We start from the raw sequence: 9,993 nt of genomic DNA, 5'->3' as shown, positions 1-9,993 counted from the left end.
GTGGCAAAATAAACTTGGGTCCTCGTCCAGGCTTGTTTACCACTGTTCCAGTTGTTTTGAACTTCTTAATTATTCCTCTCACAGTAGATATGGGCAGCTGCAGTTGAGTGGCAATCTTCTTGTAGCCTCTGCCTGACCTGTGAAGGTCGACGCACATCTGCCTCACTTGTATGCTGTGTTCCTTTGTCTTTCCCATGTTTAAGAGTGGATAAGAGAAATGGCCTCGGTGTCACGTCATATTTATACCCCAGGGAAACAGGAAGTGATGAATTACTAATTAAATGTTCCTACATACTCTGGTAAACTTTGTAAACTACTGTAGAAATGACAGAAATGCTTCAATTATATTTATTTCCTGGGAATTGTTAAGGGTGCCAATAATTGTGGAACAGGTGATTTAATGAAAAATAATTATTTTTTAGTCAGGGATTTTTTTTATTTTCCTACAATTCATTTGAGTTGAAGGCTACATTTTCCTAAAATGTTCAGTGTGACAGTATTCTTCTGCAATAAACACTGAATTTATTTTAAGGCTTTTAACACATCTCAACCAGGGGTGCCAATAATTATGGAGGGCACTGTATATTTGTTTTAAATGGCACTGGCATGTCCTAGAATGGACTACTTATAGAGCGTGTGCCTTGAGAGGCCCTCTTCAGGGCATAACTGTATAGATTATCAGGAAGGTAATTTTAAGTGCAGGCTTCATACACCATTCCCAGCACTAGAACCGGACAGTCTCATGACTTAGAAACAATGAGGAAGCCCAAATACCTGTACATGCCATGGGCCTATACGCACATGCAAATCCCACCATATTGATCACTGGCCAAATAAAAAAATATATCATCAATAATTCCCAGCACAATGGAAGAGTTTGCAGTAATGTAGATTATTTAAGCTACTGACCTCCAATCCACCTACCTATGTAAAGCACAGGCGAATAACACAAGTTGTCTTGACTGCCTTCATGTCATGTCTTTGCTCGAAATTGGATCACATCGAAAAGTATCTTCAGAGCAACTGAGTACACAAAGTATATATGGATCATCATCCTCATCTCTGGGCACTGCTAAAATAATGAGGATTGGCCCGTCCATAAGCTCCTGCCAAGTAAGATCAGTCACCTGTCATACCCATTTGTCTCAGCAGATGGCACTGCGCTGTTGGTAGCGGATGAGATCTGTGATACTTATTGCCTAGACAAGGTGTTATACTGTAGGCCTATGTTGTAGGCTTTACTTGATCTCCAGTTCAGTGTCTCCCTGCTGCAGACCGGAAATATCAGGGAAGGGAACAAATTGTCTTGAAAGATATGCTTCACTCGGGTCCAGGTTTGTATTTACTTTCTGTGCTACAGTGACTCAGTTAAGTAGCCTATGGAAACCATTTAAGTTGCATAGTAAATGCACAGATTTGACAGCAAAAGGTGACAGTCTGTGGCTTTTTTGTCTGTTGATTGTTCGTTTTTCTGTTCACAACAAACAATGCAAGAATATAGTGTGTGTGTGAGAGAGAGAGAATGCGTGACTGGGGGCTGCCAGATTCTGAACAGGCACACCGCCTTCTCTGTTAATAGCGCTGAAATATCCCCAATTAAAAGTGGAGGCAGGGGACTGTGTGTTTTCCTTGGCCCAGACCTGCTTGCTGTGGCCCGTGCCAGGGAGAGAGAGAGGCTGGGTTTGGGTTCTGTTGCAATATGTTCCTTTGAACGCTCCATTTTTAGATGAGAGGTGGGGATGGCTCCTCTCTGCCTGATGGGAGAGTGTGAGAGCGCCATATGTGATATCTTACACGTACGTATCCACAACGTAGCCTACGTAGGCCATGTCATGATGTTCTTTCCTCATGCATTCTATCTATCCATAGCTGACATGTTTAAGGTTAATTGGTGTGAGACATACGAAAAAAGAATGTGCTAAAGGATTAAAAATAAAACTTGTGATTTCATTCCTCTCATTACCTGAGCTGTTCGTGGAGTTTTATTGCTGCTTCTTTAATTGAGCACCTTAAGGCAGGTAAATGATGAGCTTTGTGATTGTCAGTGTGATTTTTGTCGTGGAGACTGAAGCTCAATCAACTTGAATGCCATCTCTTTTTTTGTTTCAGATTTCACAGTAACTCACTAGACTTTATTTACTGGATTATCGGCCCAAAGATGACCAAAGTATATATATCTAAAACAAATCTATCTACATATCTGTGCTCTTTCAGCCACACAGTTATATAAGCTATTGCATCACCTTATACTGACCTATGGTGTTATTACCATGTTATAACATAGAACAAAAAATACATTTTCTCTTTCCTTGACAAAAGTCTACTCAAACTGTAATCTAATTTACAAATGCGTTGTTTTGTTGTTTTTAAAATCATGTCCTATGCTGAAAGACACACTTTTTTTCTATCATGAATATGTAACATGAATAAGTCCTTGAGGATATGATTGTTTAGCAAATTTAGTGGAGAGGAGGGGAGAAAAGGGAGAAGAGTGAGAGAGGAGAGGAGAGAACAATATGAGAGAGGAAAGAAGAAAGTGGAGAGAGGACACAAAGATTGAGCGAGGAGAAAGGAGAGAGAGGAGAAGCGTGTAAAATGAGGGTAGAAGAGAGGAAAGAAGAGAAAAGCAGAAAGATGGAGAGAGGGTGAGAAAGGAAAGATTACATGAGAGGAGAGAATAACATATGGAGAGAGTGCGAGAGAGGAGAAACAGTAGAGAGGCAGGAGAGAAGAAAAGGAAAGAGTGAGAGAGGAGAAAGAGATGTATAAAAGATAGAATGAAGAAGAGGAGATGAGAAAATGGTAAAGACTATGAGAGAAAGATATAGAGATAGAGAGACTAGAGGAGAAAATGGAGAGAGGAGAAGGGAAAAGGAAAGAGTGAGAGAGGAGAAAGAGATGTAGAAAAGATAGAGTGAAGAAGAGGAGATGAGAAAATAGAGATAGAGAGACGAGAGGAGAAATGGAGAGAGGAGAAGGGAAAAGGAAGAGAGGAGAAGGGAAAAGGGAGAGAGAGGCCTGCTGGACCCCCCACAGAGCAGCATCAGCGCAGTGACAGGTGCTGGAGAGAAAATGGGCAGTGATTTAGCATCCAGCATCATCTGTCCACTCTGACGCTGTCATCCGCTGACGACCAGATTCATCTGATAGCCACTTAACACACACACACACACACACGCTCACTCACTTTCTTGTACGCATGCAGACACGCGTGCACACACACACACACACACACACACACACACACACACACACACACACACACACACACTCGCTCACTTTCTTGTCCTCATTGTCATGCTCTCTCTCTCTCTCTATCTCTCTTTATTTATCTCTCTCTCTTTCTCTCCTACACACACACACACACACACACACACACACACACACACACACACACACACACACACACACACACACACACACACACACACACGCTCACTTTCTTGTCCTCATTGTCATGCTCTCTCTCTCTCTCTCTCTCTCTCTCTCTCTCTCTCTCTCTCTCTCGCTCTCTCTCTCTCTCTCTCTCTCGCTCTCGCTCTCTCTCGCTCTCTCTCTCTCTCTCTCTCTCTCTCTCTCTCTCTCTCTCTCTCCACGCACACACACACATACACAATAGCATTTGCTATACCGGCGTCCATGTGCTCAGACATACTTGAGCACATCAGCATGAGACACTTTTGAAATTGACAGCTGGTGTCACTGCTGATGAGGAACAAAAGCAGTCATCGTGACTCCAAATCTTGAAAATCTTGGAAAAGATTTAAATGCACGCAACTTGCACCATAATGTTCATCTCATTTTACTTTGTAAAGAGTTGATTCTGGACATCAGGAAGTTTCCCAAGTTATAGGCCTACTTATACTCGTAACATTTCTACACAAGACTGACAGATACAGTCCTTGTGTCATTACATTCTTAGTGTCCTAATGTTACTTTGGGCAACCAGGCTAAATTCTATCCATTAGGCCCATAGATTATATTTCTGCAATACAACGTTAGGGTACTCAACATTTCTGGGTTACACCATTGGGCCTAAGGAGGTCATGACCAGACTACTACATCAGCTCAGGTCCTTCAGCTAGATAGCCCATGAAACTGAGTGAGCGTGCGTATTAAAAATAAGCAACAACAACATCTCTGATGGATGTCGCCTCCTGTCCTGTCCTCCCATAATGCTTTGTGTCTTGGCAGTGCCACAGTGAGAGGGTGACAGAGCCCTAAGGAGCTGGGAGGAGGACGACAGCCTCAGCCACAGCCAAGGACACAGCACCTGCTGGGCCAGAAGAACAGAAGACGGGGGCTCTACAGGGTTATAGCACTTAGGCGTTTTAAGAGCATGGATGATTAATTCACAGAGGAGTTTAGTTCACATGCTGGTGTATGAGACACTGCCTCCCTGCTATTTAGATAATACCAGGCAGAGACAACAAATGGGTAAAGATGAGTGGCGAATACCCTCGATTGTGTATTATGTGTATTATTTCTGTTCTTCTTTTTTGTGCTTAATAGTGTATTGTTATGTGTATTATTTATGCTCTTCTTTTTTGTGCTTGACAGTTTAAGACTTACAAACATTAATCTTGTACATTTGTGACCTCCCTCTTGCTTCAGGCAACTGTATAATGACAATAAAATTGTTGAGATCTTGATATCGACAAATACAAGAATATGAAACGATCTAATCTTCAACTCCATATGCATGATATCGTTGATGTCAGAAATGTCAGGCCTTGTATGTGTACACTTAATCATAATGTGGGCTATGTGTAAAAAAAGGGTCACTTTGTGAAAGCAGATTCCTATTTCTTAATTTATTCAGGCATTTTTTCTCCAAAACAGCATTGCAGCCAATGCAACCTAAAGGCACACAAAGACAAAATTATACTTATTTTAATGACAGCTGCTTTACTTTTGCTTTGAATTTTCCTCTAAAAGCAGATGTAGGCCTATTTGTTTGTATTATACCACAGATGTGTGTGTGTGTGTGTGCGTGCATGCCTGCGTGCGTGCGTGCGTTTGTGCGTGCGTGCATCCAATCTCCGGCAGTGCATTTCTGCTCAGAGAAAGTGAACAGAACTGCATCTTTGAACACTATTAAACACACATAACAATTAGGGCTGACAGGCGTTATGGCATATTGAAATGAAACGAAATGAAAGAAAACTCAGGGACAGCTCTGAATCATTTCAATTAGTGCATAAAACTTGGGGGGAAAAAACTAAAACATAAAACCATTCTGATGCATCATTTTCTCCATGTAACGTTAAGAGGAGGCTGCATCGCTTTGTCAGTAAGATGACTGACTGTAAATATGTTAATTGAGTGAACAAATATTCGTCTTGTGTAAACTGTCACAACATAACACCTCCCCCACCCGCTTCCCACTGAAAAAACGACCTAATTGCCTCAGTGCAAGTTTGCATGCAGTGATATACACAAAGTAGTTCGATTCAGCAGTTATTTGATAGGTGTGAAAGACTTAAAGTATCATTAAAGAATATGCAATGTGAATGTTGATGGCAAGAGCTTTTGAAATGCACTTACCATTTATATTACATTACATTACATTACATTACATTGCATTTGGCAGACGCTTTATATACAAAGCGGCTTTCGAAAGAGGACATAATCAAGCCAACATCACAAGCACAATACAAAGTGCACAGGAAATATACAGAACAACAAGTGCAGTTGCAAACTTACCATTTATATGTGACTTAAAGAGACGGTAACTTAATAAATTAAACATTCTGTCACAAACATACACAATAAAGTTGTCAGTGTTATTTCAGCATTAAAAGTAAGACCAACATGAATGCTGAATTCAACCCTGTAAGTGTTAATACAGCAAAATGTCTTTGCTACATGACTAATGTTTCTGCGATACCCATTCCCATCGTCTTTTCCACCTTCAAGCAGTAGAATATTCTGGTCTCTGCCAACCTTCTTTCGAATGACCAAAAATATCACAGCCCATCCATATTTCTCTCCCTTGTCTCCGTATCGCTCTATCTAGATCGTCTGCGCCTCACACTAGCCCTGTCAAACTTTTTAAAAAGAGCACCAAAAAGTGATTTTAAATAGCAGTGTGCATGACTAATGACGGAAACGTGTTAAAATCATTGCAGCAAAAGTCCTTGGAAGACAAATGAATTTTAAGCAGAATAATTAAGTTAATTAACAAATTTGCATGCATATTCATCAAGCCATTGAAGTCTCTCCAGCTTGGCTTGATGAACACGGGCGTAATAACCATCTCATTTACATGCTGCGTTCTACTGCCATTCCCAGCCCAAGATGAAAAATAATAATAATAAAAAATGTTGGTGTGTGTGTGTGTGTGTGTGTGTGTGTGTGTGTGTGTGTGTGTGTGTGTGTGTGTGTGTGTGTGTGTGTGTGTGTGTGTGTGTGTGTGTGTGTGTGTGTGTGTGTGTGTGTGTGTGTGTGTGTGTGTGTGTGTGTGTGTGTGCGGGGGTGTTGGGGGGTGTCGCTCACATGTACAGTGTGCTGTCTCACATTAGCTTTCTCCCCTAGTGCCTGCCAGTGCCTCTGTGTGTGCCAGCTATGGTACAGTAGCCCTCGGCTTTGTGACCTCTCTCTGCCTGCTCCACCACCCCTTTCCCCACCCCTTCCCCCACCATGCTCATGGGCGCAGTGTATCTGCCATAGAATCCATGTGGGAGCCGAGTGCAAATGCTTGTGAACAGCAGTGCAAGCCTCTGGGTAAACCGTTACCCAGACCTGTCATAACCAGGCAAGCAAACTGAGCAATTTCCTAGGGCCCCCAGCAGAATGCCCCCCCACCCCCATCCAGTAACTGGTCATGTACTTGTATTCAAATGAGAGCAATGCCAACTTTGTGAATGAGGCAAACCCGATGTAAAAGATGTAACCCAAAGCAAAGTGTGATGATACTGCTACAGTATTTCTCAACATTTCTCAACATTCCCTGGCCTTCCCCAATTTGAAGAGGAGAAAAAGGGGGCCCCAAGTCCATTTTTACCTACGGCCCCCAAATACCCTGAAAAGGCCCTAGTACCACCACCACCACCACCACCAGGCAGGCAGGCCCCCCTCCTCCCCCATGTAGCCAGCCCAGCCTGCCCAGACTGGTGCTCCCCTGTGTGCCTGCGCCTAATGCCCCTGCCTGCACCCCCAGTGCCACCATTACCACCACTCTCTGGGGTATAGGCTTGGCAGTGTGCCCCGGCGTGTGGCTCTGGGGGCTTGTGGAAACAGGGGGGTTGGTTGGTTGGTTGTTTGGGTATAGAGGCGTGCGTGCGTGCGTGCGTGCGTGCGTGCGTGCGTGCGTGCGGAGTGGGGGGTGGTATCAGACTGCGCTGTGCTGAATTTGTGCCTCTTCTCTATCTCTGCAGGGCAATCTTCAAAGTCAGCAAGGTGTAACAGGACAGACTGGCAGGCTGGCACACAGAGGCTAAGGACTAAGGACTCTCTCTCTCTCTCTCTCTCTCTCTCTCTCTCTCTCTCTCTCTCTCTCTCTCTCTCTCTCTCTCTCTCTCTCTCTCTCTCTCTCTCTCTCTCTCTCTCTCCCTGTCTCTTTCTTGTTCTCAGTGTCCATCTGTTCTTATTCTCCTCCATGCAGAATTCTTTTTCTGTCTTTTTCTCTTTCAGTTTGCCTCTCTTCCTCTGCCAAGATCTCTCTCTTTTTCTCTCTTTCAGTCTGCTATCAAACACACTTGCTACACATTCTGTATGTCAATGCATATTTGTCTCTGTGTATAAATGTATTTGCTTAAATATTTCGACAGTTCTTTGTCCAACGATTCTTTATCTTGGTAGTCCAAGTTGCCTGCTGCACTATGCTGTATGTCACTCGCACCCTCAGTTTTTGGCTAATGAAACCACATTCTTTGAAACTATCTTTTAAAAACTCAAATTGCGCCTCCCCCTCTTAACTGAATGGATTTCTGTTTATATTTTCCCCCTGAAGGCTCGGCACGGCTCTGTCTCCCCAAAGTGATGATATTGTATCTCCGCACATATGGAACAATTAAGATACCCAGTCAAACCGTCTGCAAAACAATCCACGGCAGCGCATCATTAGAATTATTTTGCAATTGCGGCGTTAGCCACGGGCCTAACCCAGGTTCATATTGATGCCGCACTTTTTAAGGGTAATTTGAGCAGAACGCAACATATGTTCGACACGTTCTGGGAGTGAGAATTCTCCATCGGCACGTCTCCCTGTAGATCTCCCTTACACGCACACACACGCATACACACACATACACAAACGCACATGAACACACGCACACACATGCGGGAATGCACACACGCACACACATACATATATGCGCGAATGCATGCACACACACACACACACACACACACACACACACACACACACACACACACACACACACACACACACACACACACACACACACACACACACACACACACACACACACACACACACACACACACACACAGCAGACACACTTGTGCCAGCCAAACTTACAGAGGAGAGCAGCCCAACCCACTCCGGGCTGTGTATATGAGGCAGCCGAGGGATGAGATTGCCATGTAGACTCTCAAAGGACAAAGAAGTGTTCAGCAGAGACACCCAGCCAAAGACCGAAAGTAACGGATATACCCAGTGAAAAGGATTTACTGACGAAACATGAGCCGAACTTTAGAGGAGCATTATATGAATATTAGAAGAGAGCATTCAGTGCATTCCGTGTGACTTTCTGTGTCTTGTCTTTGTTATCTTCATCTGTGTCCCTCATTAAAATGTACTGATGTAATTATCTTCTCAGTCTATTGTGCGTGTGACAAGGCTTTTGCATACTGTAGGCATGCATGCGTTGATGTTTTCACGCTGACATTTGATGATGAGGAGGAGGAGGGGATCCTATATGAAAATGTATGCACTAGCACAGTGGTTAGTCTCATTATCTACCCAACATTCCTCTTTCATGATGAGCATTCTACACTCCTCATATAGCGACGATCTTATAGCTACTGTACTTGTGCTGCTTTTGCAAAATTGTGTTATTTGCATGCTAATTAATATTTGTTTTGCTTCTTTTTTGCTTTGTTCTGTTATTGTTTTCCTGAAGACAAATCATTCACTGATATACACATGTATAATATATGTACCATGTTTCCAAGTAGATACAAGGAAAGTACAACTAGCTACTCCATCAACTACTAGGCCTATACCTGTGCCTTTAATAGAGCTGTCTCTCACAATAAGCACAGGTGCAATTTCATCTTTTAATCATTTCACACAGACAGCATGGAGAGGAAACACTTGGTGTGGAAGCGTAGGCTACTGTAGCGTAGTGTAGATGTGTGTCTTCGGATGAAGGATGGGAGTAGCCTTCATGTCTAGGTACTGGAGGCTACCCCGCACCACCGCCTCTCCTCACATCTCCAAGTGTTTGTTGTTGCACACGCACACACTCACTCACTCACTCACACACGCGCGCACGCACGCACGCACGCACGCACGCACGCACACACGCACGCACGCACGCACGCACGCACGCACGCACACAGACACTCTCTCTTTTGCCCGTCTCTCTCTCTCTCTCTCTCTCTCTCTCTCTCTCTCTCTCTCTCTTTCTCTCTCTCTCTCTCACACACACACACACACACACACACCTCTAAGTGTTTGTTGTTTCCACAAAGCCTTGGCTGTCTATGAAACACAAAGCCTGAGGCCTGTGATTGTTCAACATTACACCCATTACATTTACTGTGACCAAGACAACAGAAGGTGTGTGTGTGTGTGTGTGTGTGTGTGTGTGTGTGTGTGTGTGTGTGTGTGTGTGTGTGTGTGTGCGTGCGTGCGTGCGTGCGTGCGTGCGTGCGTGCGTGCGTGAGTGAGTGAGTGAGTGAGTGAGTGAGTGAGTGAGTGAGTGAGTGAGTGAGAAAGAGAGAGAGCGAGAGAGCGAGAGAGAGAGAGAGAGAGAGAGAAAGAGAGAGAGAGAAAGAGACTGTGTGCACGTGTGTGCGTGC

Source organism: Engraulis encrasicolus, chromosome 9 (genome assembly GCF_034702125.1).
Source record: "Engraulis encrasicolus isolate BLACKSEA-1 chromosome 9, IST_EnEncr_1.0, whole genome shotgun sequence".
NCBI classification, from domain to species: domain Eukaryota; kingdom Metazoa; phylum Chordata; class Actinopteri; order Clupeiformes; family Engraulidae; genus Engraulis; species Engraulis encrasicolus.
The sequence above is the reverse complement of the archived record's forward strand: the minus strand, read 5'-3'. Positions refer to the sequence as shown.